The sequence below is a fragment of the Zeugodacus cucurbitae genome, chromosome 4 (genome assembly GCF_028554725.1).
Source record: "Zeugodacus cucurbitae isolate PBARC_wt_2022May chromosome 4, idZeuCucr1.2, whole genome shotgun sequence".
NCBI lineage: Eukaryota > Metazoa > Arthropoda > Insecta > Diptera > Tephritidae > Zeugodacus > Zeugodacus cucurbitae.
The window spans coordinates 10,403,771-10,429,153 of NC_071669.1; the positions used below are offsets into that span (position 1 = coordinate 10,403,771).

Genomic DNA, 25,383 nt, shown 5'->3' on the forward strand with positions numbered 1-25,383 from the left:
CAGGTAGTAGAGGCAAACGCGCGTTAATAACTCGCTCACTCCACCAGCTACCAGCACGCCACACACTCTACACACTTCACTGGCAACATTACTACTTTCGTAAATAACTACAAAAGGCAAACTTGACAACAAGCCGTTAATTGAATTTGGTAGCTGTATGTACTCGAATAGCTGCTGTTTGGCAACGAGCGCCAGTGAATGTGTACGCACGCTTGACGAACTGCCAGTCAGCGTGTTTCGAGATTGCTTGGCTTGATTTGTTTGTAAAAAGGTTTTTTTTTTTTGTATTTTTACTGGTTTTGAATTGTACCTACATACAAATATATGTATGCCTTTGGTGGGGGTGGTGGCGGCTGCTTAGCTATTTGCTAGCGTGTTTGTGTTGTGATTTTCGTATTCAGCACTGTCATTTCATTAGTGCTTTAATTATTATTTAAAAACGCGCTTTTGTATATTCCTGACGTGTTTTTTGTTGTTGTGAAATTATGTTAAGGTGTATATGAGAATTCCATGTAATTTTTGTGTTATTTATTTTCGCATAAGTCATGCGGAGAATGAAGAGATTTGAGCGTTGTTTTCTCCAGCTAAGTCAAAGCTGTTGGTTAAATTTGAAAGCTGGTTTGGTTTTTATGATTACATATATTTCTTAGAAATGTAAACAAGTAATAATGTTTTTGCGGTTTACTAACGAAATTATGGGTTTAAAGTGTTAGAGATTTTTTTCTTCTTCTTTTAATTTTAATTTTCTTTTTTTTCTTTTTCGAAGTTTTTGCATAAACAACTTGGAGGTTTCTAAGTAAAATTAACAAGTACTTCAAATTCCAAGCTCCGAATCTTAAGTTTACGCTAAGAAATGTCTGGAATACTAGATTCTTAGATTTTGTATATTTTCAAGTCTTTCATATGACATCTCTTGATAAAAGTACTCATTACAGTATCCGTTGGAACATCTTGATGTTGAACGCATCTTGCCATACTACATAGTAAAATAGAGTTCCTGATTTTAAGTTATACTGCCATGAATATGAGAGGCTAAAGACCTTTTAAGACTGTTTCTGTCAAAGAAAATATACATAGATTAACGCGAATATAACGAAAATATAAATATACGAGGTATGTTAAAAAAATAACGGGAATTTCTCCAAAAGTCAAATTGTCTAAATATTTTTTTTTTGTTTTTTATTATGTTGATATAAATGCCCCTGAAGTACAGTACAATTCAGCTGAACATTAAAGGGCCATTTTCATTTTACAAGCAATCGCTGAAGGAACGAAGGCTATCCCAAAAATTAAGTTTGAGAAGTGTTTTGATGATTGGAAAAAGCAGGATATCGAATGGGGAATATTTTAAAACGTAAATACCGTTATTTTTTGAAGAAACCTTCTATCTCTTAAAGAAAATTTGTGTTGGTGTAGGATTAGGTAGGAGCATTTTATATCGAGTTGTATCTTATTATCTAAAGAAGAGTTCAAATAACTAATTTTCGGTATATCTCTTAACTAAATACTCCACAAAGGGATAGAAATACAATGGAACCTCCATAGCTCGAACATCTATAACTCGAAAATCTCCATTTTTATGGATTATGGTGATTCCAGTTAGAGAAGTTCGACTGTATTTCTGAAGATACTAAAACTGGATAAAATTTCAAAGTTACTACAAGGAAGAAACCGTCTAGTGAACAAGTGAAGAAAACTTATTTTCTCCTCCTAGTTCTAGAGTTGGGAAGCTTTTTTGGGAAATTCGTATATTCCATATGTATCTATATTGTACGGAGTAAGAGGCTTGACCATGGATATCACCAACTGACCGAAAGAGAAAAATATTGCCACAACATCACAGCTTTGTCTCAAGTTGTCTGATGTAAAATAGTAAACTCTTGGTCTGGTGAGCTTACGGCTATAGGCTCTATTTCTTGAATATTTTTTCAGATATGTTTCTGGGGCAACAAATTCTTTCAACGTCGAGAACAAATTTTTTTCTTTTTCTTTTTTTCCTCCTCGTTCATTATGCATCACTTAAACTCATGCTCCTATCGTTAACAAGCGTTCATATGGGTTAACTGTAACCAATATTGTTGTTTTTTCCATTTTCTATAAAATACACAATTTCATTAATTACTAATTTATTTGCCAATTTTTTCGCGAAATTCTTAAACTGTTATTTCGTTATATTAATTTATTCTCAATTTATTTGCGATATCACAGCGCGCATACGCACAACACAACCACAAGCGAAATCCCGCAGACAACCACCAAAACCACAACCAGCAAATAACCGACAGCAGCGACAACAACAGCAATAAGAACAATATGCGAAATTTAATTAAGAAAAAATGTAAAAATTAAAAAAAAAAAAAACACTTCAGTAAAGTTTTTTTTTTTATGGACCAACAATAATATTGTTGAAAACCTTTAAAAAGATATACTCACATACATATACACCCTTATGAACATGCGTATATTGTCATAAATGCATTGTTGTTGTTGTTGTAATTGTTGTTTTCTTGTTAATATTTTTTTTTTAATTTTTCGGTTATTTGTCGTTGTTGCTGTCGTGATTGTTGCTAGGCATATTGATCAATCGATTGCCAATTATTGGTCGTCATAAATACAAATGAATATACATATGAGTGTATGTATATATGCGTGTATTGTTTGTCGTTTGGTGGTGTAAAGAAAAACGAACTTCTACAAATTTATGTTTACTCAAGTGTACATTTCATTCGATTGTGAATATGAGTGCGATATTTATATTCATATTCATATATGTATTTGTGTAATTATAGAGCTTTTTATATATAAATATTCTCTTATATACACGTCACAATGCCCTGTTGCTATGAACATGTTATTAGTGGCACTTAATTTACAAAAAACAGAAAAACACCCAGAAATTTGTCAACATATCGAAAAAAATCATTTATTAGTGAAAATTGTTGTTTGTCTACAGAAATCAGTGAGGGAGAAAATTGTGGTTTTACACCAAAAATAATTTTATATTATCATCATGGTTACAATCATTATTTGTTTAAAATTACTTCAGCGTTATTTTTCGCGAAGTACTTTTAAAAGTCACTGTAACTTTAAATTTATATTTTCATATTATTAGAGTAATGTGTTTTTGGTGGATCGAAAACGGTCTTTACAGCTGTTGTCGCTTAGTAGGGTTCACCTCTCCATAATCATTGGTGTGCTTACTGGTTATTGTCCAATAGGCACACTCGCGGTGAGGCTTGGAATCAAGTCAGACGCTAGTTGCCAAAGCAGTTTGGTGGAAGGCGGACAGAGATCATCCAAGCAATTCCTCCATCAATGTCCAGCATTCGCCAGACGTAGGTGAAAGCACCTCGGTAGGCATATTTTCGGTGAACCCAGTGCAGTGACTGGAATCGACATTAGCTTAGTGATCCGTTAGGAGTTTCCTGGGTGTCACAATGGACAGTCGAAATTCTTCACAGCTGCGGAGATCTATCCCTTAACGTAACCTAATGTGCTTTTGGTCATAGTTCCTAATTTAGAATATAGTTTATCTTGTCCATATACCTTTAGTAGTTCCATAAAGCTTAGCTTTTCAGTTGAGAGTGAGAAGAAAATGGTTTTTAAACAAATTTAAAAATTTTCAGTCTGAAATCGAGTTTTTGACATTGACAGCATATCTCTATACCCACTAGACTATAATTTAATTTATCCAGAGCTATTCTTCCTTAAAATGTGAAATATTTTTTAATTACAAGCGTTAACTGCTGTAGGAAAATATCATTTGTGAACAGTTTAAAATTTAAAATTTATTCTCCTATCTCATGACTTCGATGGCTTCCAAACATAGTCAAACATGTAACCCACTGAGTTAGAACCATATTCAGTATCCCGCCTGGTCAATATTAGTTTAGTACAAAGAAGTGGATTATAACTGAAAGCTCCGAACAACCGCTAATCTTAATTTAAGATCACCGAATATCATAGAAATTTTCCAGCTCAATTACTATGGTATTAGATGATCTTAAATTTTCAAATCAAGAAACTAATCTGTCTCAGTATCCAGTTTAGGTTAGCTTTTGTCAGATTATACAGATGAAATATCTACCGCTTTTATTGAATAACCAGAACATAACAATATTATTAATGATCCAAGAACTTATGAACTTTTTTTTATGATTTTTAAGTTAGTTTTTCAGAGGTATGTTCAAAAAATGACGGGAATTTGGGCAAAAACCAAATTGTCAAAATATTTTTTGTGGTTTTTTATTACAATTCAGCTGAACCTGAAAGGTTCTGAGCTTGCCTTATTTTATCTATATATTATATGTCATCATCTTTCAAATCGAAGATTTCTTTTCGGATTATAAGACTTATTTTTGTCTTCGAAAATTTAACGAATATCTAGATAGAGGTTTCAATAACCTTCAACATTGCATAAGTTCTTAAGGAGATTCCAGTTAGGTCTTCTATCAGTTGTGAGTTTCACAAAATTCCCAAATGTTTGCTTGTTGTTCCAAGGAAGTATGAGTTTTCTATAAATATAATTCTAGTTGCTAGCCTATTACAACTTATATAAGTTGTTTGTTCGATTCGACACTCAACACAGTCAAAGCAAATCAAAGACTGTTAATTTCATATGGTATTACTAAAAGCTGTGTCACATAAGTGTTATGATCTAAGCAGAAAAAGTATAAATATACCGATAAACTCATCGAATATACCGTTATTGTTTCGAAATTGCAATTTTCGAAATATACAATACCAATAGCTAGTTAGTAAATACAGTGGAACTTCTCTAACTCAAATCACCATAATCCACAAAAAAACTTCGAGTTAGAGAGACTTCGAGTTATAGAAATGTTCATTGAAACATACATTTTTCAAAAAGCTGTAAAATATATATTTACCCACAGTTTTAGTTATTTACTTCGCAACAAGTTGTATTTATGTACATGTATTTTGTAATTTTGTTTGTTGCAGTTTGCTTATGTTTGACTCTTGACGTCTATATCTCATGCCTTTGTTACACGATTTACGAAATTTTTATTTTCTATAAGTATAAAATCATATTTTTTGTTAGCCTCCATACGATATAGAAAGACTCTTTTAAAATTGTTCCCTGACAGTAAACTTTTAAATTTTTTATTATGTCCTGACCAAAAAGTTCGATTTATTGAGGGGAATTTGTATGAAATTTGACTTCTATTGCCACTTCAAGAGTTCGAGTTATGGAGAACTTCGAGTTATAGAAATTCGAGTTAGGGAAGGAAATTTGTATGAAATTTGGCTTCTAAACGCTATGCCAATTCAAGTGTTCGAGTTATGCAGATCTTCGACTTATAGAAGATTCGAGTTATGGAAGTTTCACTGTATTTATAAGTTTTAATCTTGTGGTTCATAAACTTACCGGTTAATGCAGTTATTAGATGATCACTTATTGGTTCTTATTTTTTACTAGGTTTTAGGTTTTGTAATTATTTTTGTATTTTTCTCAGCAGTTTTGGAATTTTAACTTTTCAAAATTTTACTGTTGCAATTTATATTTCTGATTTTAAATATCTCCTATTTCTTTCTGCAAAAATATTTACTTAAATTCTTGTTTCACACTTTGCTGCCAACACTCAGATTACATCAGTTCACACTTCAATTACCATGACACACTCAAACGAGTAATTTCAATTATTTCAATGCAGTTAAACCTGAAATTAATTGGAAAAAAAAATATTATTACTTTAATGAAAAAAATGATTTTTTATTAAAATAAATATTGAAATTTTAATAAAAAAATTAATATTCTAAACTATCAGCACAGGTTTATACAAAAATAATTACTTTATCATAGCTTGCCTCACCTCACTTGCGCCGAGTAAAAACATACGCACGCACTTGTATATCGACATACATACATACATATATACATATAGGCATGTTTTCAACGCTTACCTCCGTACTACTAAACGTGTTATTTGCTTATCTTATCTACATAAAATAGTATAATGCGTAAGTAAGCACACAGCGAAAAACTAGCGCTGCGCCGCCTCGTACTGGCACATCGATTCATACATATAAACACACGCTAGTTAACACAACATAGTATGGCGATATCTAGCCTAGTAAACGTAGTGACTCGCGCGTACACTAACCAAATGCTGCAACAAAAAACTGGTAAAAAATACAAAAAAACAAAAACAACAACTACGCTAACTATTAACTTTTCAAAAATTCAATGTTGCGCTACAATCTATACACTGGCATCATTCTAATAAGCGTAGCTGTGTGTTAGCCAGGCAGCTTGTTAGCTGGGGTTTCTGCGTTTATTTTCCCGTGAAATTTTCTATGAATTTCGGTTTTAATCTCTCTTGTGCTTGTGTGCCTGCGCGCGCATTTTACCGCTGCCACTTTTACGCTTTTAAGTTTTTTTCCTTATTTATTATTTATACATATTTTTATTTATTTATGTGCATTTTATTAGTTTCTCAACACCATTATGATTTTTCTTAGCGCTACTGTGCACTTTGCACCGTTGTGGCTACTGTGATGGACAAAGTGTTTGATGGGGGTCTCCTGCTTTTTTGTGTGTGTGATTTATTGTGTTTCAATAAATTATATTTTAGATGCATATATAAAAGAGAGTCATCTCGTTGAATAAATTTAAAGCTATGGTTTTGGTATAAATGTAGTACCCACTTTACCCCATTGATCAGCGACTATCCAATTTTAATTTTCATTACAAAAATACAATATTTCTTTTATTTGTTTCTTAATAAGGTCTACCTTATTTCAGCCATTGGTTAAGATGTTTTAACCTTGAATATTAAAACTCTGCAATATTTGGTAAATATACTTAGGAATAGTTTAGTTTTTTTTAGAATTGGTTGAAAATCTTTGAGGTTTAGATTGAAAACCCGAAGATCTTCTATTTAACTAAAGATCATTTGGTAATTAATATCAAATTGTCAAGTAATAAGGCTTATGGTATAGTAAACGCTGGTCGGCATTAACATATTTATCTGCGAGAATTTGTTTAAAACTTTGAGTTCGATGAACATATCCTTGCTTGCAGAACTTATGACCCAAATATTTGAGAATATAATAATAGTTAAAATCATATATGTAGTTAACGAACATAAGGATTTGAAAAAGCTGATCACAAATATAAGAACGCGTTCAAGTACAGCTCCTCGTTTATGGATTTACAATTTTTTAATTCTCGGCCACGATTCAAAGCTAATAACACGTTTCTGATTCGGTATCATTGCATTTTAAAAATAGTAAAAAAAAAACATTCATGTTTCTACAGATTCGAGTGTTTCCAACAATACTAATTGGTATGCTATTTCCCCGCCAGACAAATTGCCCTATAAGAATCTTAAATAGAGTTCTAAAACTATTTTTAAAGGGCTATACCAGTGTGACATTTTCAAAAACTCGATTTTTTTATTTTTTGCTTATTCGATAGTTTATACTTTCAAAAATATTCTGTGAAAGAGGTAAGATCATATCTTGAATAGTTTTTGAATGGTAGCGTTCTAAAGGGCGACCGTTCGCTGGTATAAGGCTGGTAAAATTCTCAACCAATATGTTTTTATAAAAAAAAATTTAAATATTGTTGAAAATTGTAAAACCTTGTAAAAAACTTCGAAATAATCGATCGAGTATTTTCTTAAAAAAAAAAAAATCACGAAAATCGCCTAATTTTTTATAGGTTACACTGGTATAGCCCCTTAAGCTTTTTTATTTCAGAAATTTTTGCATGAATTGATCATAAGTTACTCATATGATACTATAGACCCGCCGTCAAAAGAAAGTAGGCTGCAAAACTGGCTAATGTTTAAATTTGTGGCGCAATCCAGTGTATTTAGCAAGCATTAATGTGTGCTGAGTCAGATAATTTTTATTATCGTAATAATTGTATAACCGCAATGTAAACGGCGTTAAAGAGCACTTAGAATAATTCCTTAGCAAATTTTTAACAGAAAGAAACAGAATTTGTCTTGAAGTTTTTCAATAAGTCATCAAAAGTATCATTCAAATTAAACCAAGTATCACTTGAAGTTCTAAATTGGAGTGAAGAATAAATATGCCATTATTATACAATGTTTTGACTTAAAATCACGAAAATTTGAAAGAAAAAATTTAAAATTTCCAAGTTATAGCTGTCTGTGTTGACCCAGTTTCAAAAAAAGGTCCTTGCGGTGACAATCATAAACCCTTGGAGATTCTTTTAAATCAATCGGATAAAAAAAAATAATTTTATAAATAGATAATCCTGGATCTGACCTAAGCTTTTTTTTCAAAAATTAACAAAATGACGGCCTCAGGAAATTATTTTCTAGATTTTCGGGAAAAAATCAACAGTTAATTGCTCTTAAAAAATCAAAATTTTTGAAAAAGTAGCTTCGGATCAGGCCTGAGTTTATTACGTATTCTAAAAGCTATATAATTTCATTAAAATCTACTGAGCGGTTATCGAGTTACAGTTGTCACCAGTTCAAAAAACAAAGTTTTGAGAAAAAAGCATTTAAAGTTTCACATTTGCGTTTTGGAGTGCCCGAGCGCTCTTTGTTATTTGTCGAATAACTCGAAAAGTTATTATCGGATCAACTTCAAATTTTCAGAGAATATTTTTAAGATATTACACTTAACGAAAGTGCAAAAAAAAAATTGATTTTTTTGAAAATCCTGACTACCCCTAACCCCTTCGGATGGGAAATAGTAGTTAATCCCGATTAAGATTTGTATTATCCCTTCGTTTTAAATTATTATTTTTTGTTGCCAAATGCTGCCCAGTTTAGTGAAAACTTCATTAAATTATATTAACTCACTGAAGAAACACTTCGCTCAGTATTGGTTATCAAAAATTATTTGCAAAAATATGTTTTTTAACTTTTGAGTACTTTAACCCCCTTTATGTTTGATTTTACCTAAAACAGCCGTTCAATATTTACTTATTTACTTCATTAAATTTTTTTTTCTTAAATATTTATTTTCAAAATTCTATCTGCTTACGTACATATTTACGAGTATAGATTTTAATGAAAACATTTGTTTTCCTCTCTTTTTCACAATTATTTTATACTCATTTTTTTGTTGCGGAACACCTGTTGTTGGCGAAATTTATGGTTGGCAAGCCTTATGATTTCTTTATTGTGCGTTGAAAATTTCGACTAAATCACGGACAGTATGAAATTGGCGTAGAAAAGTGTCGTATACTAAAAAGTAATAATACTTAAATGAAATAAAATAAAATAAAATAAAATAAAATAAAATAAAATAAAATAAAATAAAATAAAATAAAATAAAATAAAATAAAATAAAATAAAATAAAATATAATATAATATAATATAATAAAAAAACATTCAAAAGCAATAAATATCTAAAACTGTCTTATTTATTTAATTAAAAAAATAATAGTTTGATTAAAAAAAATTATTTTATTCAAAATTTAATTTTATTTAAAATTTTTTTTCTTACCTTTTTTAAATGCTTATAACTTGAATTTTTTTTATTGTTTTGATTTTGTATATTTTTATTAAAATAATTTAGCTTTGGAGGTGTTAAATATCTGAAATAATTATTTTGTTCACAATTATTAATTTATTTCCAAGCAATTGTTGATATTTTAAAATGCTGTAAATTCTATTTTTTTATTTAAAAAATAACAAAAAAATTTTGAGTTATTGCGTAACTGTTTTATTCTTTTTTATTTATTTGGATATTTTTGTATAATTTTTTTTTCAATCTTGATAAAGTTCTAACTTAACTGTGATATATTTGAAATTATTTTGATCTTTAACACATTATTCTGTATTTCAATATTCAATTTCCCCACAAAATCAGTATAACCAACTATTGTACAAAAATTTGTAATTTGGATTTGTGATTTTCCGGCACATTAAAATTTATCGTTTCAACTTATTTTATTTATTTAATTTTTTGCTCTCTTTCTTCAGCTACATATATAATTTACAAACTATGGCCATCAACACACACAACTATTTTTCCAGTTATTATTATTTTAATTTTTTTTTTTGTTTTTATTTTTCACACACCACCACTGCCGTTAACTTGAAATTAAAACGTAAATTTATTGTACATAATAAATTTTTCATAAATCAACTTAAATTAAAAATGTTCACTTTCGTCATACGCATATGCATACATTACACACACAACATTTTTCGGCAACCGCATAAAATTTTTCTATCACGGAAATTTAACTTTATACCGAACGTTTGCACGCGCTCGCAATTGAAGAACGACTGATTGGTTCGTCAGCGTTGTGTAAAAGTTAACGTTTGACGCCTTGTTGCTGGGCTTAGCTGTCGCAGTTGGCGGAGCTTCTGCTGCTGCCAAAGGTAGCCGCTGCTGCGTTGCCAGCTGACCAACGTGCACGACGCTCGCAAAACCGACTAAAAAGATCAAAACGATCGTCGCAATTTACGAGTACGAAAGCGCGCCGTCAAAAAGCCAAAGCGGCAGCAGTTGCGTTCGTTGGTAGCAGTCGCACGAGCGAGTCGACGGCAAAAACGCCGTCAAGTGTTGTTGGTGCGCAGCAGACGTCGCTGTTGGGTAGCCGGCAAAATGCGATCACTTGTTGCTGTTTCGTAGTGTTTTTTTATGGAAAAAAAAATCTAACAAATACTATTATCTTTTTGCTCCAATTGTCACCTCCACATTTGTGGCGCTCTTTATTACTTTGCGTTAGCATTTGCTCTTTCTCTTAGTTTTTGTAGCCGCGTTTGCTCTCTCACGCTCTTATGACATCAGCTTATGCTTGTCAAGTGGCGCATCAATATTTATTGATCAGCGCTCGTTGGCTGCGAGCTTTTATGGTGTTCTCTCTATCTGCTCCACTTTCTCTCTGTCTCTCTTTCTCTCTCACTATCATTCTTTTGAGTGAAAATGTTGGAGCTTTTATGTAGCAAGTTTGCGATGTTTTTGTGCGTTGGGGAGCTTTTCTACAGACACTTTTAAGCCCAAAGCAAAATATTTGCATAGATCTTGTGAGAAATTTAGTCATAGAATAGTAGTTTCTTTCTTTGTGAAAACCGATTAGTGGTCGTTATGATAATTTTGGACGATTTTTTGACAATTTACGCGATAATTTTGGAAAATTGTAACAGAAAATTGTATTCGGAGAATTAATAGTGTTTGGTAAGTGTTCTTAGGCTTATAGGCTTATTCAGACAGAAGATGCTTAAAACTTGAAGAAACTAAGACTACTTTAAAGTACAATCGCATCTTTTTGTGGAAAATTTCAAAACCATCTGGGATCAAATTTATCATTTATCTTCCATTTTTAACGTAAAGTCTGTGGGTAACTTGGTCTGAAACAAGCGACTCAGAATTTATTACAAGTACGATATAACGATGTTTACTTTATGTATGTATGTTAAAGGTTGAATCGTTGAATTACAAAGGTTGAAGTTTTATATATATTTCCGAAATGATCTCCATTTTTCAGTTATAAGGTTGTGTTCAATCTGGGACCAACAATAGGAAACAACCATAATATAGTTTTATCCGTCAAAGGCGAATATTATTATCACAAATGATTCTAAAGAGGATTTCGCACTTCCGATCTAACATATAAGTTAAGTAGAGTACCCATTATACCGAAATTATGTCAAGAATACATTTAGACTGTATTTGTATAGACTATATTAGAGGTTGTTTTATAATAGTGGATCCAGACCTCAGCAGTAAAATATGCTTCTCTCTTCCTCTGTACCTCTCAATAATAAATAGAATAATTTTTGTTCGTGGTTTAGGAATTTTATTGTTAATGAAATTCTTAGGTTTTATCACTCGATTCTAGGTTTTGGGTCGCTATGTTATTTATACAGTTTCAAAAGGTTTTACTATAAGTTGGCTCAAAATCTTAAGTCTCACTGAAGACTATTTAAAGAAATGATTTTACATTTCTACGCTCTGAAGTTGTTGATGCTTCCCTAGTGACAGTGTTCTAGTTCTCAGTTTCTTTTAGAATATAAATCGGGAACCGTTCTGGTTACAAATATAACCAACGATCGTGTGAGCGTCATATGTCTCATGGATTTCTTTTACTTTCATATAAATACATTATATGAAGATACATTTTTTATCACACTTCTAGAAGTGGAACTCATCCATCAATTTAAAATAGCAATTTTATGAATATAAATCAGATTTCAATGCTTCCGCATAGCCAAATTTATCTATAGATCGGTAAAAGCTTCTAGCGATGCTTGTGAAATATTAAAAATATGTATATAAGTACAAATGTATATATAAAATATCAACATTGCATCATTTGCCTCATGATACTCACTTTTTTATTGCAGCCTATCTCGAAATTGCATACAGACAGTCGGCTATAATACATACAGACATATTTGCCGGCAGCTTAAGTGCTCATATTTTGTGGTTGAATTTTTTCTTGTTACTTTTGCTGTTGCAGTGCTCGTAGTTGCTATTGTTCGCATTATCTGTCGCTTATCTTAGCCAAATATTTTTCGAGTGCATCAACTTATTACAGGCGTTGAGAACAATGCAATTTTTCTTACGTACTTGTTGTTCTACTTTACACACACAAACACACATGTAGGTTTGAGCAAAATTTTTGCAGTCATTCATACTTATATATAAATATCATTCGTAATTTATCTGAAGTGCTTGCCGCTGTGCTATTTCGCCATGATATATGCACATGGATGTACGATATGTATGATATGTATGAAATGTCATTAACTGACTGAATTCTATATTATTTACTCGTATTTGTTTGTGTAATGCATCTGTTTAAAAATATTAATCATATGCATAACACTTGACCTCTTTTGCGAAAAATTTGACGCATGAGTATATTGAACCGAGCCTTTTGGTTATTTCTTCATACTTCTGTGAAGGACATGAGCGTGTTTAAGCATGGTGATGAAATGCAGTTGCTATTTGGATGGTTATTTTATCAAATTTAAAGAATATAAATTCTCGGCATTTAGTTATAACTTAACCTCAAAATATATGAAGAATTTTTATTTTTTTTCAATTAGAAAATTCGATTTTCATTAAAAAATATTTTAATACTTAAATAAACAATGCTGAAATATATCAAGCCTCCTCTCTTTTATACATCCAAATCTTCAACTATCTCAGCAAATCATCGCTGTGCAAACTATTCCGTTAACTGTTCCCGATAATGGCTGTACGAGAGATATCAATTATGACCGTACGATAGGTCCCAAATAAAAGTACCTTGTAATTGGCAAAATTTAGTGTTCCAGATTCAAATTTAAAATTCAAACCATGATATACATATGCATGCCAATATAACTCACTCCGCTAAGACCTTTACTGCAAAATGATAATAATATTTAAACTTAAACTTAAACTTAAACTGGAGTTTAGGAGTGCGCTCATAATCAAATCGAATCTTTTCCATAATGGAAATGATTTTTATTCCAAATTGTTTACACAATATAATCACTATTGTATGTATGTATGTGATTGGCGTTGCAACCGTTTAGCCGGTTATAGCCGAATCGACGATAGTGCGCCACCTGTCTCTCTCCTTCGCAGTTCGGCGCCAGTTGGAGATCCCAAGTGTAACCAGGTCGCTCTCCACCTGGTCCCTCCAACGGAGTGGAGGCCTTCCCCTTCCTCGGCTTCCTCCGGCGGGTACTGCATCGAACACTTTCAGGGCTGGAGTGTTTTCGTCCATTCGGACAACATGACCTAGCCAGCGTAGCCGCTGTCTTTTTATTCGCTGAACTATGTCAATGTCGTCGTATAACTCGTACAGCTCATCGTTCCATCGTCTGCGGTATTCGCCGTTGCCAATGTTCTGAGGACCATAAATCTTGCGCAAAATTTTCCTCTCGAAAACTCCTAGTGTCGTCTCATCTGATGTTGACATCGTCCAAGCTTCTGCACCGTAAAGCAGGACGGGAATGATAAGCGACTTGTAGAGCTTGATTTTGGTTCGTCGAGAGAGGACTTTACTGTTCAATTGCCTACTCAGTCCAAAGTAGCACCTGTTGGCAAGAGTTATTCTGCGCTGGATTTCGAGGCTGACATTGTTCGTGTTGTTGATGCTGGTTCCCAGGTATACGAAATTATCTACGACCTCGAAGTTATGACTGTCAACAGTGACGTGGGAGCCAAGACGCGAATGCGCCGACTGTTTGTTTGATGACAGGAGATATTTCGTCTTGTCCTCATTCACCTCCAAACCCATTCGCTTCGCCTCCTTATCCATGCGGGAAAAAGCAGAACAAACGGCGCGGTTCTTGCTTCCGATGATATCAATATCATCGGCGTACGCCAGGAGCTGTACACTCTTGTAGAAGATTGTACCTTCTCGGTTTAGCTCTGCAGCTCTCATAATTTTTTCCAGCATCAGGTTAAAGAAGTCGCACGATAGTGAGTCACCTTGTCTGAAACCTCGTTTGGTATCGAACGGCTCGGAGAGGTCCTTCCCAATCATGACGGAGCTTTTGGTGCTGCTCACTATTGATGTACTAATATTTACACAGTCCATTTTATCGCGATTTTTGTTAAATAACTCAAAAATTAGTTCCACAAAAACATAGGAGTATTCCATGTAATACGAGATAATTTTAAATAATAATTTTGATAGGATTTCTTGAACCTCAATACAGGTTACAACACAAATAATTAAATTTTGGATTCATTATAATATAATATGTGTCGCCATTTATCCACTGGCTAGTAGTCATTCTATTTTTCGAATTGTCTACGGGCTTCTATGTCTTAATTTTTTAGTAGTGATGATTTTCTCGAATTTTTTTTCTTTGCCTAGAGAATACGACCAATTTAAGAAATAATTGACAAATTTGGTTCGTCCTGGATGCTACTAGCTAATGCAAAGGGATACATTTCGCGGTAATGTACTATAGTGTGATCACCTGTATTGCATTTTTTGCACTTTTGTCCGCGTGTTTCATATTTAATACTATACTTTAATGTATTTGCTACTATTATTCTGCGATTTTCTGGAGGTTCTTATATTTTTCAGTAATATTTTTGAGAATTTCTCAAATTTTTTTAGTCTAGTGCTATCCTAAACCAAGAGAAAAAAATGCATTGATGAAATTAACCTTAATTAATTAAAATTGCTTCTAGATTATGGAACTCTACTTACTTTTCTGATTTTGTAAATATTTTTTAAGTTATAGTTCATTTTTCAAAGGAAATGTCTAAAACTCCTAGTCACCAACTCCTACCAAGTAACTGACTTAAAATAACGGTCAATAGAAAAAAATTTGAATTTAAACCAACAAGTTCTTGAGATCCTAAAGAGTTCTGCAGCCAAATATATTTTTCATATTGACACTCCTATTATTTTGTGGACAACTGTACATCCAACAACATTAATAGTCTCAGCTTAAAGTCAACACAAACCTAATTTTTGCCATGTTTGGTGCGGTGATGTTAATACGAGCTCTGTATTGAAATTACGAGGTTAGGTAGTTAGAGGCTGAAAACAAGGTAGTACCCACCCTCGTAATTTCAATACAGAGCTTGTTTTCGAGTCATACGCGGTTAAATTGTTGTAAGGGATCAATAGTAAGGACTCAAGATTCATCAACTCATGGTTCTGTCCGATAGACTTTCATAAGATATTGTAATTAAAATACTCACTTTTTAATCTCCATTATAGCCTTCTCACACAGCCAAATTAATTGATTAAAATTCAAATAAATTCATTACTTTTTACTAAAAATTAAATTTTTATTTTGTAAATAGTTTTAATCGTGGAAAGGCCGGTTAATAGATCAATTAGCGTGTGAAAAGGCTAATAAATCGCAATAAATTAAAGTAATTAAGAGGAAAATTTCTTTCCTCATAAGAATAAGGCAAAGGTGCTAAAAAGAATCAAATTTTAAACGAAAATTTTAAATTGGGTCCTCGCATATTTCACATTTTCACATTTGTTTGATAAAACGCCTAAAAATATGCAATGAGTTTGAGGTCTTTTATTATCATACATCCTAATTACATATATTGATTATGACATTTTCGGCAGAAATAATTTTGAAATTTCATTTATTTGGCACTCCTATTTCACATAACTAAATCGAGAGCAAGCATTAAAATGCTAATTTAGACAATAATTTCATTTGAATGCAATATTTATATGACCACAAAATTAATGTCAAATTCATTGTCTACTTACCGGCGCTTTGAGGTGGATTAATGATATACAGATGCAAGCACAATACACATACATATATCAGTGTAATAATGCCAACAATTACACCAATACACCCACAGATATATGGAAATATACATACATACACACTCACATGTGCACTAATCCACCAAATATTTGTTAAGCGGCGAACATAAGCCCTGCATAATGATGATAACAATGATAAAAAACCAACAAGAACGAGAACAATTGCTGAAACGCGAAAATAAAATATGCAAGCCACAATAAATGGCAAGCAACAAATAACCAGCAAAACGACGTATATAACACGCATATCAAGCCGTAATAACAATAAGCGAAATGATAATAATAATGTTAAGTGATGTGCATGTGAACAACAACAACAACACTAACAACAGTAATATTAAACAAAGCAGAGGTGGCGAGACAGAATGTGCGTGTAGAGCTTAGCAATGAAATTGAAGCGGCAAACACACATACATATACACACATAGAATTACAGCGAACAAAGCGAAGTTCCGGTACGCATGCACCCATGTGTGTGTGTGTGTGTCTGTGTATGAAGCTCACAAATATATTTAGTCGCCTTTTTGTTACAAGTATTATTATGTATGAATATGATTATTGTCCTTTTGCTGGGGTTTTTGTTAATACGTATTTATGTAATGCGAATGCATGTTCACGCATCTCTATGTGTAATATACACATTCATACCTTTGTATGTATATATAATATATGTATATGTGATTTTCGTACTCATAATTGTATTCTTGCTCATGCTTGTGTGCGTCACACGCTCATTCATATTCTATAATGCTTTCGCCATGACCTTTATTCACTTAAGTTGTTGGCCTTACTCATCCCTAACATGAATCTAGAGCGGATGAGCTTTCTGTGGAAAATTATTGTCGAAAAGCGTGTGTTAGGAATTTCGTGAATATTACTATCATATAGCAAGAAAAGCGGCAAAACACGATTATGAGTATTTTAGAAATTTTCGCAACTTTTGAGGGATCCACTTATAGAATTGGTTTTGAATTGTTTAACTATATTTAAAGACTTATTGTGTGGTTAAAGCTGATTTTTTTATTCTTGAACATTTCAATGTACGAAATAAAGCTTTACATACAAAACTTTCTATATTTTTTTTAATCAGAATAATCGATAATAATCGATACTTTCAAGTAATTCCAATAATTTTCAATTAATTTATATATGTATCGATGACGAAAACAAGTCGTATAATCGTTTAATTATCGATAATTTATCGTAAAGCTTAAATAAGCTGTTAGTTTATTTATTGCATTTGCTTCCTAGAGGAACATCGAGGCATTTAATATAATTTTAGGAACCGGAGTCTAATTTGCAATTAGTGCATTATTGAAATTAATAAAAAATATTATAATTTGATAATAATCGAAGATGACTTCTGAAGAGATCTAGATTTAATGTAAAGTTCAATCCGAATTAATAGTCAAACTTAAAATCTACTCAATAATCAAGACTAAGTAATCCTTGAAGTTGATTACGTTTCTAACTAGAAGATTTGGTAAATAACTTTGGTCTTACGTATATAGAATGAATCCCAGCTTATCTCTGACCAAACACTTCCATCTGTCGTTATCTAAAACCGACAAGAGGACTTCAAAATGTCCACTATACTTTATTTTTTTCCTGAATATTTCACTTATACTCTATAAGTAGATATTTACACTGAATGATTTTAGGTAAGGAAATCCACTGTAGACGCGCTTTCTCTTTCGAAGAATAATAAATCGAAGATGGCTCTTAAATCTCTGGTGTATATTACTCGAGAGTTTTTCTCTTTACTAGTATGTGTCTATGTTTTTTGGCTATTATAGACTCTATGGATTTCCGAGATCCCCATTGATCTCCATTTTTCTGACATTAATGAAAAATAAAACATAAACAAATAAAGAAAGGCTAAGTTCGGGTGGAACCGAACATTTTATGCTCTCGAAATTTATTGATATAGTTTTATTAAGATCACACACTATTTGAACCATAAAGTCGAATAGAATGACGAAAATCTCCATATATAGTAGATGAGGGTTGAGGTAATTCCTAAACCGATTTCACCATCAAGGTACACTATATCCAAGACTACATGCTCACTTAATTTGGCTAAGATATCTCACATATTAATCGATATATGCGGTATAAAGCCCACCGGAAGTTCGACAATTTGAATATAAGGTATATGGGAGCTAGGGGAAGTTATGACCCGATTTTAACTATTTTTGGTACAGAGACACACTATTAGAAGACACAAATTTTCTTTGACTTACATTAAAATATCTGAAAGATTTACCGATATTTTCTGTGAAAATTACCCTTATGCACTGAGTTCTTCATGTTCGATATCCGGGGCCTTGAAAAGTTATATTCCGATTTCGATAATTTTCCCACATGTGAAGGCACAGATGATATACAGTATTTGTAGAATGTTGTATTTCGCTATCCTCATCGGTTTCTTATATATATATTATAAAGTGAACTGCTTCCTTGGAATTCAAAATTCAGTTATTTTGGAAGTTGGCCTGATTGTAAACCGATTTCTCCCATATTTCGTCCTTGTTATCAGGGTGTTAAGAGAATATCATATGTCGAATTTCATTAAAATCGGTCGAATAGTTTCGGAGATATGGCTTTTGACTCATAAGTGGGCGATGCCACGCCCATTTTTCATTTTTTTTTTTTTTTTCAAAAAAATCTGAGTGTAGTTTCTTTCTGCCATTTCTTCTGTAATATTTAGTGCTGCGGACGTTTTACTTTACTTTTTTTGTCCTTACCTGCAAATCTATTAACTATTTATTATTTTCACTTTGGTTTCCAAAAATAATTTTATTCATACAATATACATTTGAACCACCCTTTACTATCATAGCGTAACTCCATTGCTTGCGCTTGTCAATCATTTCGAAAGCAAATATTTGCCAATGTGTTATCTATAATTTTTGACATTTCATGCGAATAATTTAGTCAATGTAAATTTGCGCACTTCACTCGTTTACATTTCCATCCCTCCAACCAACCAACCACTCTGCACTTCAGCCATGAAATCGAGAGCTGCGTTAAAAACATTTTAATGGGCCAGCGCGCTGTTTTATACCAATATTTGGATATGGCTGTGTGAGTACAAATGCAGTTTTGATAGAAATATGCACCAATACACATAAGGCACGAGTAATTGACTATATCAGCAGAATTCTTAATTCGCGGTTGTCTGCCACATTTTCCAACGAATTGTGGCTGTTGCGGCGGCAACTATCATTTAGCAGCTGAAATGCCGCAAAAACACAGACGCACTCAATTTTTATATATCTACTTTAAGCTGACTGTTGTTTGTTTGTCGCATGTGTCTGTTTCATTATCTAATGTCGTATCTGCGGTTCACGCTGTTGGTCCAGAATAATTTTCTGCGATTATTTTGTGGCATTTGCGCAGGATGCCCAATTTATTGTGCAATGTTTTTGCTCGTTTTTGCAAATTTTCTGGTTGTATGCCGGCAGTTGTCTATGTAAGTGCGGTGTGTTTTAGGTGATACTGTTCTAAATTGTGAGGAATTTGTGTGGTGATACTTAGAAATGGTGGATGTGTCGAAATTTGATATTTGAAACTTCAACAAAAATTTTAGAAATTATTGCTGGATCTCAAATAGAAGCATATATTGTTGATTGCAGGCAGGAGAGGGTAATTGAAGAAGGGAGAAGTATAGCAAACGAACAAGTTTGGGTCTAAATAGGATACCATACATGAGTTGAAATTTCTTTGAGGTACTTGCTGTAAAACTTTGTCGGTTTCTTTCAACCAGAGACCATTGGAACCCAAAGAAAGGCAATATGAGAAGAGATATTGGGTGAAAAATATCTACACTTTGTTTACCAAGCCCTACAATTAGAAGTCGGATGCTCTCTTATTACATCCACGGAGCGGAAAGGTGAAGTTCAGTGGAGTGCGCCGTTTCGTTCGATAATCTATTTCCATCTAGACTGCAACTTCATAATATCCCCTCGTAGAAGCCACCTCTTTATTTGCGAAGAACTCGGATAGCCACTTTTCACAATCTTTTAAGCTCAACTTTACACCTCCAAAGGCGTTCGCCATTGACAGGAACAGCTGGTAATCACTTGGCGCTATGTACGGGCTATATGGTGAATGCGATAAAACCTACCATCCGAGCTCCCGTAGTTTCTGACGAGTCATCAACGAAGTGTGTGGTCTGCCGTTGTCCTGGTGGAACACTACACCCTTCCTGTTGTCCAATCCTGGACGCTTCTGGTTGATCGGCTGCTTCAAGCGGTCCAGTTGTTCGCAGTAGATGGCGGAATTTAGCGTTTGGCCATATAGGAGCAGCTTATAGTGGATGATTCCCTTCCAATCCCACCAAAAACACAGCAAAATCTTCCTGGCCGTCAATCCCGGCTTGGCTACTGTTTGGGACGAATCACCGGCCTTCGACCATGGCCGTTTTCGCTTGATATTGTCGTGTGTGGTCCATTTTTCTTCGCCTGTCACCATCCGCTTCAAAAATGGGTCAGTTGCGTTCCGTTTCAGCAGCATATCGTAGCCGTTGATTCGGTCCAAAAGGATTTTTTGTGTATCCAGACTTCTGCAGATGGTTTAAAATGGTTTGGTGACCAACTCCCATCTCCTGGGCGATGTCGCGAGATGCCGCATGCCGGTCTAACACGATGTTTTCCATGATTCGGTATTCGTCGTTGCAGGTCTTCCGCCAGCTGGCTTATCCATGGTGTCGTTCTCACCCGCTCTGAATCATCGAAACCATTCCTACGCAGTTAGAAGTGATAGAGTATCATCCCCTAAAACACCTTTATTCTCACGGAAGGTTTCTCTAGCGGATTTGCCTTTAACGAAGAAAAACTTTAAAATAGCGGGAATTGCGGCGTTGGTGAACTCCATGTTTACACGTCTATAACTGTTGAACACAATATCCAAACTAATCATCCATAGCGTCGTTTTGTAGGTTATGTCAAGACCTTTCAAGGATTTATAGTATTACCAGATACGAGCTCTGTAGCGCTTTATGCATAGCCGCGAAATTCAAAAGAAAGGCGTAAGGAAGGTATTTGCCAATCTAATATAAAATCCATCAAATCCATCAAACATTTGGTTCAAAACACGGAACTTAGTCAAGGCACACACCACAAATTAGAAAAGCACTTGCCTAATAAGCAAACATCCATCAAGTCATTTAAATTGATTTCTAATGTAGAAATGACAATCCTTCTTGCTCCTTCGTAATGATAAGCAATTTTGATTATTCATTATTATTTTCAGTTGTATTTTAGCTTTCGTTTTATTTTATTGCTTTAATAGTTTTTTCTTCGTAGATATTTTTATTGAACTCCTGCGTTGATAAACTTTTGCGAACTATCATTTCAACGACTGTATATATATATATAAATAAATATAAATGACTATAGTTTTGTCGTTATCAATAAAGTTTCCAATAAAGACGCTCATTAGTAGCAGCACTATTTGCAGACTGTCAGCAAAACCAGCACGCTTTTCTTGCTTCCTTCTCTCATGCCTTCATAGTCTTCTCTATCCTACTTCTACTTTTACCTACTTCCAGATCTATCTCCTTCCTCTTCTGCCTCTTTCTTCTTCTACCTCCTTTCTCTTCCACCTCCTTCCTCATCTACCTCCCTCCATCGTTTCCAACTTGTTTGCATTTGCATCGAAATCGTTATACCATCGCCGCATAAGTGTCGATATTCAATTAATTTTACTGTCACTTTAACGGTGTTGCCGCGCTTGATTGTTTTTCGCCTAGTTTATATTGACTTTTGCGCGTTTTTGGTTATTTGTTTCTCCCTTTCGGACCATTTCGATAGCGTGCGAATCTTCATTGACGTGAAATCGCGTAGGTTTCTGGTGCGATATTACCCCAAACATGCTTCCCAGCCATTTAGCGTAAATCGTCACTCTATTTCCCCTTCATCTCATCCACCCTCCTTCAGTATTCAATAACTCTCCCACTTTCTGAAACTTAAACTTTTGTCGTCACATTCTGCTGCCTTCACGCTTGTTTCCGTTATTTAGTTCGTTTTTCTTTTGCCATGCTGCTTCCGTTATTTCAATTTTGTTCTATTTACATAACTTAGTGTCGGTTTGTTTGTTTGTATTTGTGTGTACTTTATCGAAAGTCGCCATCGTTATGGCGTCTGTGCAGTTATTTGAAATTAATTTTTCGGCTGCAAAGTTGTAAATATTTTGCTTATTTTCTTATTTTTTTTTAATTTAAGTATTTCTCAGTTGAAAATTGTTTCTTCATTAGTTGCTGCCATTACTCTTCTCGGCGTCGTATTTCGAAGTTTGACCGAAATTGTGCCATTGGCGTTGTTTTCTTTTCATTAACATCGGTTGGTTCATTAGTGTGCTTTTTATTTTATTTTTTGGCTGTAAATATGTATATTTATGCGGAAGATCCTGTTACGAATTTCACTCTAATCTAAAGTAATTAGTTAAAATATGGTAATTTAGGAGCTGAAATCAAAAATATGCAAAAGTTCAATAATGAGAGCTTAAAGCTTTTCAGATATTTGAGTGAGCTTTTTCGTTTATTTTTTTATTTTCATTATCGCTTAAAAATATGAAGAATCTACCGAAAAAGAGTAACAATTTTCAAGTAGAATACTTCAGATAAGTTGTTTCTCTTCTCGAAGCTTTGCCGATTTCCTCGCTATGTTGGACTGATATTAGCCAAGACATGAACCTCGATCGTAGCACAGACACATTTTCCACTCACTTCATACTAAAAATTGGAGAGTAATCTGTTTTGCGAAACAGAGCTGAGACAAGCCCTCTTTGATAGTCAAACGTTCATACTATATACCCTACTGAGCATCTACTGAGCTTCAAAAGCCCGAAGAGAAATCTGTTTCAAGAAGCAAAACTTGTTCAGGAGCTTTTAAAACTCTGACAAGTTTAGCCAAATACTATATACCCCGTTTGAAAGCTTTCAAAGCTCAAGCAATTTCATAAATCAAAGAAATTACAAATCTTGGAATGAGAAGGGATAAAATTTAACACATCTACTGAGCTTCAAAAGCCTGAAGAGAAATCTGTTTTAAGAAGCAAAACTTGTTCAGGAGCTTTTAAAGCTCTGATATGCCTTAAAGCCAAAGAATTATCATTTTCTGGAATCAGCAGCTGTTTTAGGAAACAAAACTCATTCAGGAGTTTTTTAAGCTCTGACAAGTTTAGCCAAATACTATATACCCCGTTTGAAAGCTTTCAAAGCTCAAGCAATTTCATAAATCAAAGAAATTACAAATCTTGGAATGAGAAGGGATAAAATTTAACACATCTACTGAGCTTCAAAAGCCTGAAGAGAAATCTGTTTTAAGAAGCAAAACTTGTTCAGGAGCTTTTAAAGCTCTGACAAGTCTAAAAGCCAAAGAATTATCATTTTCTGTAATCAGAGCAATAAAATATCTTATAAATCACAACTACTGAGCGCCAAAAGTCATACTGACCCACATTTGTCACGCTAGCCAAACCTATACACTCGCTTAAGCCACTTCACTTTAATAAAATTTCAAGAAATATGTTGCCATTACTTCCGGTAATTTGCCATTAACGCACAATTACTGTCAACTCGCAGTAGTCATCAATTACAAATACGCAAACAAGCCCACTAGCTTACTACATACATACATATCTATAAAACCTACTAAGTAAGTGCGGCTCAAACCACTTAAATTTCATTCACTCACACTCCATAAGTACCCTCAAGTACCCGCGCACACCCGCAAAAGCACTCGAGCTGCTACTGTGTGCTGCATACGCTTTGAAGATTTCAATTAATTCACCATTAAATTTGAATGCCACATTAAATTACGAAACAAAACCGCTAATTGTCAGAATACATGCACCAGCAACAACCGTTATATAATTGTATTTATGTAAGTACACTCATACATATACCAGTATTTATGTATGCAGTTGGCAACGCGGCGTGGCGTATAACGGTAAATTAAAGGTAAAACAACAGTGATAAGAATGAAAGTGAAAGCAAAAACAAAGCTCTCTTGTAATGATAAAAGCATAAGCACCAACAATTACAACGTACATTTAAAGGGTGATTTTTTAAGAGCTTGATAACTTTTTTTAAAAAAAAAACGCATAAAATTTGCAAAATCTCATCGGTTCTTTATTTGAAACGTTAGATTGGTTCATGACATTTACTTTTTGAAGATAATTTCATTTAAATGTTGACCGCGGCTGCGTCTTAGGTGGTCCATTCGGAAAGTCCAATTTTGGGCAACTTTTTCGAGCATTTCGGCCGGAATAGCCCGAATTTCTTCGGAAATGTTGTCTTCCAAAGCTGGAATAGTTGCTGGCTTATTTCTGTAGACTTTAGACTTGACGTAGCCCCACAAAAAATAGTCTAAAGGCGTTAAATCGCATGATCTTGGTGGCCAACTTACGGGTCCATTTCTTGAGATGAATTGTTCTCCGAAGTTTTCCCTCAAAATGGCCATAGAATCGCGAGCTGTGTGGCATGTAGCGCCATCTTGTTGAAACCACATGTCAACCAAGTTCAGTTCTTCCATTTTTGGCAACAAAAAGTTTGTTAGCATCGAACGATAGCGATCGCCACTCACCGTAACGTTGCGTCCAACAGCATCTTTGAAAAAATACGGTCCAATGATTCCACCAGCGTACAAACCACACCAAACAGTGCATTTTTCGGGATGCATGGGCAGTTCTTGAACGGCTTCTGGTTGCTCTTCACCCCAAATGCGGCAATTTTGCTTATTTACGTAGCCATTCAACCAGAAATGAGCCTCATCGCTGAACAAAATTTGTCGATAAAAAAGCGGATTTCACATTTCGAACCGAACACTGATTTTGGTAATAAAATTCAATGATTTGCAAGCGTTGCTCGTTAGTAAGTCTATTCATGATGAAATGTCAAAGCATACTGAGCATCTTTCTCTTTGACACCATGTCTGAAATCCCACGTGATCTGTCAAATACTAATGCATGAAAATCCTAACCTCAAAAAAATCACCCGTTAGTTAAGTACAACAACAGCAACAGCCACCACATAAAAACACAAAATAAAGATAAGCGCAATATATATAAGCAACAACAACAACAACGATAACAATGATACTTGCGAAATAATGCGATAACAATTTTCTGCTTGAAATGAGAGCAACGAGGA

The 25,383-nt window shown here is 33.8% G+C and overlaps 2 protein-coding genes across 4 annotated transcripts in view; one reads left to right on the plus strand and one right to left on the minus strand.

Moving 5' to 3' along the window:
* Window positions 1-10,262, minus strand: part of LOC105209352 (uncharacterized) — a 181,817-nt gene extending 171,555 nt beyond the window's left edge. Inside the window, exons 1-2 of one of the 3 annotated variants that reach the window (XR_008471035.1) lie at window positions 9,458-10,262; window positions 5,390-5,681 (exon numbers count right to left, since the gene is read on the minus strand). The gene's annotated coding sequence lies outside the window, so the exon portion shown is untranslated. The remainder of the gene's footprint in view (window positions 1-5,389; window positions 5,682-9,457) is intronic. The other 2 variants (XM_029046039.2, XM_054229701.1) reach the window with 2 other exon arrangements.
* LOC105209327 (cysteine-rich motor neuron 1 protein) overlaps window positions 1-25,383 on the plus strand; it is a 396,142-nt gene that overhangs the window by 168,357 nt on the left and 202,402 nt on the right. The gene's annotated exons all lie outside the window — the stretch shown is intronic.